This window comes from Vicugna pacos, unplaced genomic scaffold (assembly GCF_048564905.1).
Source record: "Vicugna pacos unplaced genomic scaffold, VicPac4 scaffold_21, whole genome shotgun sequence".
Classification (NCBI taxonomy): Eukaryota; Metazoa; Chordata; class Mammalia; order Artiodactyla; family Camelidae; genus Vicugna; species Vicugna pacos.
This window is the reverse complement of record NW_027328742.1, coordinates 14,522,786-14,532,886: the sequence shown is the minus strand read 5'-3', so window position 1 is coordinate 14,532,886 and position 10,101 is coordinate 14,522,786. Positions and strand designations below refer to the sequence as shown.

Genomic DNA, 10,101 nt, shown 5'->3' with positions numbered 1-10,101 from the left:
AGGGGTTTAATCACTGCAGTGTGAATTAGAAAGAGAGAAAATTTGGAATCAAGGGATTTGACTCTGTACTACTAAGTGGCTGAGTGACTTTGGGTAAGTCATTTAATCTCTCTGTGCCTAGGATTCCAAATGCTATAAATGGAGACAATAATCTTCTCACTAATTTCTTTGAGGATTAAACATGCAGTGATGTAAAAGTGAGCACTAAACTATAATTGAGTGTTACTTATGATTATTTTTAAATCTATTGATTTATATTCTATCCTATCTCTGAAGAATTTATGAGGCTGGTTCCACCCAAAGACCTAAAAATAAAAAAAAATTAAATCACAAATAGATATAAATAAATAGAATATTTTAAAAAAGACAGAGGGGAGCTGTCATGATGGCAGAGTAGAGAGACTCACAGCTCAGCCTCTCCCACAAATACTCCAAGAATTACATCTACAAATCCACTGAATCACACAGAACACCTGCTGAACTCTGGCAGTGTCTCTCACTTTAAAATACAGGAAGATTCTCACAAAATCTGATAAACAACAAGTCCATACTGTATAGCACAGGGAACTCTATTCAATATCTTATAGTAACTTATGGTGAAAAAGAATATTAAAATGAATATATGCATGTTCATATGTGACTAAAATATTATGCCTTACACCAGAAACAGACACAACATTGTGAACTGACTATACTTCAATTTAAAAAAATGCAAAGATATCTATATATAAAAAGGAGAGACCACAAACAGATCAAGCATTTTGATTAAGACAGTGGCCAAAACTGAGTTTAAATCTGAGTCCTGAAAGTCACAGTGGTTCTCAGAACTATAAAATAAAAGAAAGCACATAATTATTTACACAAAATGTAAGTAATTAGCAAAATGTGTAAGTACTTTACAGTGATTTTAAAACACATTTTGAAAGAGGATTATAAATCTTGATATGAGAACATTCTGTTTGCTAAGAATAAGACACAACTCTTTGCTTAGCCAAAAGGAAGTTTGTTATAAGTTAAAGGAATGTCCCACACTAAATGATGTTGATCCTCAAAAATTGAAACTGGGAACTCTATCACAGACAGAATCCAATGTTACTCATTTCTAGGTTCTAAACACTAAGTTGTCACAGACACTTAGTCATTTTAAATGAGCAGATCCTTAAACTGCTATTTTATGAAAGATTTCTCTTAATCATCTGCTGTAAGGCTTGGATGACATCCCTGTTCCTCATACTGTAGACCAACGGGTTCAGTATTGGGCTCAAAAAACTATAAAAGACTGCGATTATTTTGGACTGCTTGACAGAATTCTCAGATGGGGACCTTAAGTATATGCAAAAGAGGGTTCCATAAAATATAGTGACTGTTGTCAGGTGGGAACCACAAGTAGAAAAGGCTTTGTGCCTGCCTTCTGTAGAGCTGATCCTCAAGATGCCAGCCATGATGAAAATGTAGGACAGGAGAATGATGAGGAGAGAGCTGCAGAGGGTAAAACCAACAACTGCAAACACTACCATCTTGACTCAGGTGTAGAGCAAGCCAGCATCATGAGAGGAGGGTCAGCACAGTAGAAATGGTTGATTTCATGGGAGCCACAGAAGGACAGGTGGAAAGTCAGCAGTGCCTGAGAGAGCCCATGAAGGAAGCTACAAGAGTAAGTGACAGTGACTAGAGAGAGGCAGATGCTCTTGGACATCTTGCTGCTGTAATGTAAAGGGCTGCAAATGGCAACATAGAGATCCAACGCCATTGATGCAAGGATATAAAACTCTGTGATCACCAGGGCAATGAAGAGCAGACATTGTGTGAAACATCCAGCATAGGAGATGGTCTTCTGATCTGAGAGGAAATTGTATAGCATATTGGAGTGATGTTGGATGAATAGCAAATGTCTACAAAGGACAGGTGGCTGAGGAAGAAGTACATGGGGGTTTGGAGGTGAGCATTGGTCCTGATCAGCACGATAATGCCCAGGTTCCCTGCCAGTGTGACTAGGCAGATCACCAGAAACACCCCAACAGGGTCTTCTGTAACACTGAGTTGTCTGTGAGTCCCAGGAGAATGAATTCTGTCACCAGAGTGTGGTTTGGGGAAGACATTTTCTTGTCCCTTGAAAAACTGAATAGACAAAAAAGATGAAGAATTCTGTCTAACCCAGACTCTGCATTTATTCCATTCTTGTATCATTTACTTTTGATCTATTTATCTCTGGGGAAATTACTCTTCTCAATTAATGCATCAGAATGTTTCCATAATTATTTTCACTTTATGTCTCTGTGTTAACTCTCTCTATATATCTCAAACACACACTTCCAAACTCTTTCTGTCTTAATTGTGTGTGTGTGTGTACAATTTTTACCTGTATTCTTGGAGAGCTTCATATTTGGTATTTTTTCAAATTTTGTGAAAAAGAAAGCCAAAGGAATAAAAATGAGATATGAAAAGCAGCAGATCATTTGCATCATTCAAGTGGACAAATGAAGGGAGCTGAATTTCTAGGTTCCCTCCAGCTTTGATAGACTAGTGTTTCAGATACAAAATAGAAGACACACTAAGTACAGCATTTTCACTTGAAACTCATATTTGTCTGGCTTAATTGCATTCAGAGGATGTTGAATTAGTAAATTTATCTTTTGCTATATGGCCAAGAAGGTACAGAATGAAGAATTGTTCTCTCTGCTTGGTAAATTCACCCACTCATTATTTATGTACACTGCAAATATTGATTTTTTTTCTGTTCTAAGTTCCGAGGTTACAGCAGTGAAGAAATTCCCCAGCCTCATAAGCATATATTGTAGGGGAAGGAATAGATACTAAACACACAGCCAAGGATTCACCACAGAATTTCAGTTAGAAGAAAATATTATGAAGAAAAATAAATGTGGGGTGCTTTCAGATGGCCATTCAGCAAAGGTCTCTCTGAGAAGGCAGAAATGGAACAGTAAATAAAGAATTCAAGTATCTGGAGAAAAATGTGGAAGTTTTCTTTGTCCCCTTTTTTTGCAACTAACATAAAAGAAATTTGTTTAGGGATGCACATTAGGATAATGTTTAAACGTGGACTTAGTTCCCAGCTGTATCCACTGTCTCCGGTTTGTTAGTTTTTTTTTTTTGAAGAAAATAAGATATAACTGGAAAAAAATGTGCATTAATAATTTCACCCTAATGCTATTTTATTTAGTTTTCACATATACATCAGAAAAGCCTGCCAAAGCTGACTTACTATATTTTCTAAAAACAAGGTGGGAAGATTTATAATACATTTCTTAGGAACATTCGCTAGAGTATTTTACAATAAATTTAAAAAGCCAATTAAAGTAGTTTATATTTCTCAAGGATATAACCTTTGATGTGTTGAGGCCTCAGATTCTTCTTTGAAGCCAAAATCCCTGCCAAACATCTGTGTATTCTGTTCACTATTAGCACCTGAGATCTTTAACACAGATTGAGAAATCAGCCATCAGTTTTATGGAATATGGGAGGAGGAGAATGTGGGTAGATAAGTTATATATTTTTAGTATATAAAAATGAGAGTATCCTCATCAGAAGGCTTCAGTGTTTCTCCATAAACACTGAGGTAAAGTCATCTAATAAGACTGAAAAGTAAGAATATAAAAGAGATGCAAGATTTGAGGAGCAGAGTGTGAGGAACAGAAAAGTGAGCCATGGGAGGAAGGAAGTCAGGGGGAAGGCTCATTTGGAGAGTGGCATCATGGGCTTATCCTGAAACCAATCTGCCCTAATGAGCTGATTTCATCAGTACTCTAGGAAACAAAGATGGGTTTGAGTATCAAGATCATTCATAAAATTGATGATTCATAAAGCTGGTGATTTAGGAGGAGGTTTCAAAGTGGAATGAAGATTATTTGGACAGTATCAATTCCTTGGCACCGTGTTTGTTAGAGAATAAGGAATCGAGAGATGACCAGGCTAGTCTGTATCTTCCAAGGCACTGTTAATTCCAGTCAACACAGTCATAGGAATTAAAAGTGTGCTCTCACCAAGACAAGAGAGAAATCTTTAATTATGTTAGATCTCCAAATGATGGGTTACACTGTAAGAAAGCAGCCAGTGAGATAAAGCTGTATAGCAATACAAAAATGTAGATTTTTACCAATGTACCACATCAGAGAAAATTTGAGCAGTACCATGTATTTTTCAAATTGAGGTGGAAAGACTTCTGTATCTCAAATTTGATGTGCTTTTTCCTGATTCTTTGTAAATATAAAATAATACAATTTAAAGAATAAAATCTATTGCTTAAAGATTCCCATGAAATAACAGTTTTTTATTTGATTTTAGAGCTCATTATAGGATTGTAAAGTGCACATTTCCTGTTCCCTTAACATGGAGAGTCCTTGTTTTACAAAAAAAAAAGTTGAAGATTTGGTCCATCTTTAAGCAGAATGTCAGCTTTTAGTTTGAAGGAAAATTTTTCCTAAAGTACTTATGTATGTGTTTTCTGATATGCTTTAAAATACAATAGCATTACAATAATCATAACATTTACAAAAGCTTTTTACAAGAGATAGGACTACTCGATAGTAATTGAATGGGTAGCTGAAAGGTAGTGTATTTGCTCTTTCAGATCTGGAAGGGCAAAGTATCAATATTTTTCAGTATGGGATCCCTTATCAGAAATCCACAACAAGAATTTGATGCTTATTTTTTAATATATCATGATGAATAAGATTAGAGGGCACAGACTTTACCCAAATGTATGATGCTAACTCAAAAAAAGGGTTTTATTCATTCTCATTTTATTTTCTAGAAAGTCTCCAGATGATTGTGTTTAAATTATACTTGAAGACATGAATTCCTTCCTTAATATCACTCTGCTTCAATTCCAATGACTAACTGATGTGTGTCTGTTAAAAGAACACTTAATGACTTTAGCTACATGAATGTCACAGCAGTAGCCTTATAGTTGGAAACATCCCACTGCCATTGTAAATTTGTTACTTGTGTTTTTGTGATTATTTAATTGGCTTATTTTTTGAGTTGTAGCAGATTAAACATTGTACTGGAAGCTCTAATCTATATAATAAAGTTATGCTGATTGGAAAGGAGAAAACAAAATTACGTTATTCACAGGTCACATGAGAGTTTACATAGAGTCTCCTTTTAAAATAAGCAAAAGAAATATTAACTAGAATTATTGTGCTAAACATTTTGCAATATATACTAACATTAAATCATGTTATACATCTGAATATTTTTTAATATGCAAAAGTAAAATTAAGGGTATGTTTTGGAAGGTCACATGACTACAAGATCAATATACATAGATTATTTACATTATTATGTAGAAACCAACCACAACTGGAAAAAAAAGTAATATTTCTTATAATAACAACAAAAGCATAAACCACTTAAAATGAATATTAAAAAACTGGAAGAGTTAGAAACTTAACTATAAAACACTGCAGAGAGAAATTAAAGAAGACCTAAAGGATGGAAAAATATATTTAATTGTTCAGAATATTTAATATTTTTAAGTTGCCATTTTTTCCAAAATCGATTGATAGTTTTAATGCCAGTCCAGTCTACATTTCAATTGGCTTATTTTTAATGGATAAACTGATTGTAAAATATATAGAGGTATAAAAAAGATTTATATTCATCAAAACAATTTTGAAAGAGAAGAAAAATTATTAAATAATTCACACTATCTAATTTTAAGAGTTAAGAAGAAACTACAGTACTCAAAACAATGTGCAGATCCAAAGATAGCAAACAGATTAATGATACAGAATAGAAAATCCAGTAATATGTCCACTCATATATAGTGAATGGATTTTAGAACAAAAGTATAAATGTATTTCAATGGAGAATGTTATTGGAATAATTGATATCTATATAGAAAAAAATTAACTTCAATCCCTATATCACCATAATCAAATATTTCTATATTAATTTGATGTGAATCATAAGACTAAATGTAAATGCTATGTCTACAAGTTCTCTTGGGAAAGGAAAAATAGAAGAAAGTCTTTATAATCATGAGGTTTTCAAAAATTTCTTAGGAAGGACAGAAAAAGCATTAATTTTGACACAAAAAATATTGTGACACAAAAAATTACTACTATAATTGCTTCAGGGCACCACAAACTGTTCCCATATAAGTAAAATTAATCAATATTGTGTGTGCTCCGACTTCTCCACTAACCAGTATTCCCCATCTCCTTCCCTCTACTAGGGCTTCCCATTCCTTGAGAAACAATATTGGAATTAAGTTAGCTAATAACCCTACAATAACACCAGACCCAGAAGATCTAGCTAAAGTAATTAATGAGGACGACTATACTAAACAACAGATTTTCAGTGTAGATGAAACATCCTTATATTGGAAGATATCAGCTAGAACTTTCCTGGTTAGAGAGAAGTCTCTGGCTTAAAAGTGTCAAATGACAGTATACACAAGATCTTATGGTAGCTCACAGAGAAAAAAATGTGACAATGAATATATATGTGTTCATGTATAACTGAAAAATTGTGCTCTACACTGGAATTTGACACAACATTGTAAAATGATTATAAATCAATAAAAAATTTTAAAAAAACAGAAAGTGTCAAGTGACAGGCTGACTTCCTTGTTAGAGATTAATATAGCTTGTGACTTAAAATTGAAGCCAATGCTTATTCACCATTCCAAAAGTCATAGGGCCCTTAAGAAGTACACAAAATCTACTCTACCTGTGCTCTATAAATGAAACAATAAAGCCTGGAGGGCAGCACATCGCTTTACAGTGTGGTTTCTGACTATTTTAAGCCCATTGCTGTGATCTACTGTTCAGAGAAAAAACTTTTTTTTCAAAATATGATTACTCAGCAATGTTGCACCTGGTCACTCAAGAACTCTGATGGAGATGTAAAACAAGATTAATTTGTTTTTAATGCCTGCTAACACAACATCCTTTCTGCAGTCCAAGGATCAAGGAGTCATTTTGACTTTCATGTCTTATTGTTTAAGAGACACATTTTGTAAGGTTATGGCTGCCATCGATAGTGATTCCTCTGATGGATCTGGGCAAAGGAAACTGAAAATCTTCTGGAAAGGATTCTCCATTCTGGAGGCCATTAATAACATTTGTGATTCTTGGGAAGATGTCAAAATATCAACACTAGCAGGAGTTTGGAAAACATGGATCCCAACCTTCAAGGGATCCACAAGTCTGAGGGGTTCAAGATTACAGTGGAGGAATAACTGCAGATGTGGTGGAAACAGCAAGAGAACTGGAATTAGAAGTAGGGCCTGAAGGTGGGACTGAGTTGTTACAACTTTATGATCAGAATTTAATGGATGAGGAGCTGCTTCTCATGGATGAGCAAAGCAAGTGGTTTCTTGAGATAAAATCTACTCTTGGTAAAGATGCTGTGAAGACTGTTGAAATGAGAGCTAAGAATTTAGAATTCTTACGTGAACTTAGTTGAAACAGCAGTGGCAGAGTTTTTGAGGACTGACTACAATTTTGAAGGAAGCTCTACTGTGGATAAAATGCTATGGAACAGGATTGCATGCTACAGAGAAATTGTTTGTGTAAGGAAGGATCAAATGATGTGACAAACTCCATTGTTGTCTCATTTTAAGAAATTGCCACCTAATATTCAGCAGCTGCCATCCTTATCAGTCAGCAATCATCAACATGGAGGCAATACTTTCCTCCAGCAATAAAATATGACTCACTGAAGGCTCAGATGATGCTTCACAGTTTTTCCAAATAAAATATTTTTAACTAAGGTATGTACATTGTTTCTTAAAGACATAATGCTATTGCACACCTAATAGACTATAGTATAAATGTAACTCTTACATGCATTGGGAAACCACAAAAAATGTGATTTGTTTTATTGTGATATTCACTTTATTAGAGTAGTCTTGAACCAAACCCACAATATCTCTGAGGTATGCCAGTACTGGGTTTTATACCTCTGAACAGGGAGTTGAAATGGGATATTTGGTTATTTTCAAGCATGTAAGCTCTGTGGAATAAGTGGGATTTATGCAGAGTGACCGTATTCCCCAGGATGCCTGAGACATTTGGTCCAACTCTGCTATCAGATAAAAAGCCTCACTGGGGGATGTCACAGCTCAGGGATAAAGCACCTACCCAGCATGCACGAGGTCTTGGGTTCAATCCCCACTACCTCCAGAGGTTAAAAAATTAATAAATAAACCTAATTACCTCCCCCAAAACATAAAAAGGAAAAGAAAAATTTAAAAAGCCTCACTACAGAATGAAATGGACCCAGGGTGAATGGAAGTGGACTGGTCATTTCTAAGTTACCTCCAAGTCCTAAAATCCCATGCTTTGATGATTCTAAGTACAGAGGCAAAAAGAGGTTGTTTTAAAATTTTTACCTAAGGAAATTTTGACTTCCTTGTTTCTCAGACTATAGATGAGAGGTTTTAACATGGGGATGACCCCTGCATAAAACACAGACACCACTTTGTCATTGTCCATCACATAGCTGGAGCTGGGTTGCAGATACATGAACAGGATTGTGCCAAAAAAGATGGTGACCACCATCAAGTGGGAAGCACAGGTGGAGAAGGCTTCGTACCTCCTGTTCACTGGATGGATCCTCAAGATGGCCATGAGGATGTAGAGATAAGAAGTGAGAATAGTCAGGAGGCAGCTCTCAGTTCATTAAAACTGGAAAAAGCAAAAATGAGAACTTCATGGACATGTGTGTCAGAACAAGAGAGTTTCAGGACAGGTGGAATGTCACAGAAAAAGTGGTTGATGACATTTGAGTGGCAGAAAGACAGTTGGAAGGTAAGGCCAGTGTGAATGGCAGCATTTATAAAGCCTGCAAAATATGTGGCCAATACCAGCATGATATTAAGATGGGGGGACATAGTGACTGTGTAAAAAAGAGGATAGCAGATGGCCACATAACAGTCATAGGCCATCACGGTCAACAGGAAGCCCTCAATGCCAGCAAAAGAACCAAAAAAGAAGAACTGAGTGGCACATTCATTGAATGAAATGACTGGGATGTCCACCCAGAAATTTACTAGCCTATTAGGGGCAATGACAGAAGAATAACAGGAGTCAACAAGGGGCAGATTGCTGAGGAAAAAGTACATGGACGTGTGGAGATTTGAGTCAATCTTGATTAACAGGATCATGCCAAGATTTCCAAGCACAGTGATCATATAGATGACTAGAAATACCATAAAAAGAAGAAACTGTAGGTCTGAATGATTACTGAATCCCCAGAGAATAAATTTAGTCACTGTTGAATGGTTGCTCATACTTTTGTCTCTGAATAGATGATTCATTTGCTGAGATAAGAAACCAAGGAAATAAATTACACAAAAATATCAGGGGAATCAAACAGCTTGTTTTTTGCTGTAGGTAAGGTTATTTCCAAGATGTCCTAAGAACATGAAAAAACCTCTTTTCTTTTTTACTATCAAAAAACAACAACAAAACAAGGTAACTAAACACTAAAGTAACTTACTTTATTTAAAAATGAATATTTATGCTCATGTTTGTGTGAAGGCTTTGATAGTCTATCTTTCTATATCCTAACCTACTGCTCAAATTTTATCTCCTCCCCTCTTGATCATACTACCTTCACTACCTGTCATCCAATTCCTCTGCATTCCTCTTGCAATTAAATGTATGATACAGTTGAATAGACCTGCTGTATCCAGTTCTATTTTTCCTGTTTTCTCCTAAACCCACTCTAATCAGGCTTTCATCCCATCACTCCACAGAAACTGATCTCTTCAAAGTCATCAGGAGTCTTTATGTTGCCAAACCCAGTGGTCAATTCTCAGCCATCATTTTGATCTATCCATAACATTGGGCAGAGGTGATGGCTAACTACACCTTGAAAAAGTTCCTTCTTTTCCAGGACACCAGACTCTGAGTGTCCCTCTTACCATGTGGTTGTTCCTTCTCAGTCTTCATTTATTCCTCTTCTTTTCTCTGACTCTTAAGGTTGGAGTCACTCAGAACTCACATCTTGACCCTCTTCTCTGTCCTGCTTACACTCTACCTTTTTGATCTTACTCAGTCTCATGACTTTAAATTCTGCCTACGTACTTACAACTCCTGAATGTACGTATTTAACCCTGACCTCTTT

The 10,101-nt window shown here is 35.6% G+C and overlaps 2 pseudogenes; both read right to left on the bottom strand.

The window, feature by feature from the left end:
* Positions 1–1,172: 1,172 nt before the first annotated feature.
* Positions 1,173–2,099, bottom strand: LOC140694542 (olfactory receptor 5M10-like; annotated as a pseudogene).
* A 6,222-nt stretch (positions 2,100–8,321) lies between these two features.
* Positions 8,322–9,262, bottom strand: LOC140694365 (olfactory receptor 5AP2-like; annotated as a pseudogene).
* Between the last annotated feature and the right edge of the window lie 839 nt (positions 9,263–10,101).